The following is a 1,191-nucleotide window of genomic DNA, read 5'->3' on the forward strand; positions in this document are numbered from 1 at the left end:
TATGGCTCAGTACCTGGCGCTTTCAGATCCCTGCCTATGCCTCCATTTGGAGCATCCTATCACAATAGTATACTCCTTGTGCCGATTTACAAGCCCATCTGTAAGCGACAAGAGCAAACAGTTATATCAGTTAAATGCTGGACGGAAAACAGCATTGCCAGTCTACAAGCTTGCTTTGATTGTACAGATTGGGATGTATTCTATAGCTCATGCTCTGACTTAGATGAACTGGCTCAAACTGTTTCTTCTTACATCTCCTTCTGTGTGGACACCAATATTCCCTGTAAAAATATTACAGTCTTCCCTAATAACAAACCATGGGTTACTAAAGAACTAAAATATGTCATAAACAAGAAGAAAAGCATTTTTTATACAGGGAATAGCCAGGAAAAGAAAGAAATTACCAGGGAAGTAAGGAATGAGATAAGAAAAGCTAAAAGATATAAGATAAGGTGGAACATAAGTACAGTAGTGATCTTCGGGCAGCTTGGAAGGGAATTAAATCCATGTCCTCAATCAATCAGAGAAACAGTGACACTGATAGGAAACCTCTTAACATCGAGGGAATAAGTGATGCAGATCTCCCAAATACTTTTAACGATTTTTATTCCCGTTTTGAAAAACATGATTTTTCTAGCAATATCTCTCTCCTTAGACAGTCCCTCTCTTCTGATTGTGATATTGTCATCAGTCAGGAATGTGTTAGAGATCTTCTAAAACGTGTAAACATCAGGAAGGCCCCTGGTCCAGATCACATCTGTGGGCGCACGCTGCATTACTGTGCTGACCAGTAGTGTCCTTCACCATATCTTCCAGAGATCACTTGATTCTAATCAAATCCCCGCTATCTGGAAATCCTCCACTGTGATACCTGTCCCAAAGATCACTAATCCTAGACAACTTAATGATTTTAGACCAGTTGCGCTAACATCATTATTAATGATATAATAATTTGAAAAACCTTGTTTTATCTATTGTGCATGAAAAACTTGACCCACTTCAATTTGCTTACCAGTCAGGGAGAGGTGTTGAGGACGCAAAGCTTTTAATACTCAATAACTTGTACAAACATTTAGAAAAGCCGCAAGCCCATGTCAGGCTCTTGTTTGCAGACTTTTCATCGGCATTCAACACGATGCAGCCGCATCTTTTAATAGAAAGGTTGTTATGTGATTTTAAATTACCTCACCA

This window comes from Micromesistius poutassou (genome assembly GCF_964030765.1).
Source record: "Micromesistius poutassou genome assembly, contig: SCAFFOLD_192, whole genome shotgun sequence".
Lineage (NCBI taxonomy): Eukaryota > Metazoa > Chordata > Actinopteri > Gadiformes > Gadidae > Micromesistius > Micromesistius poutassou.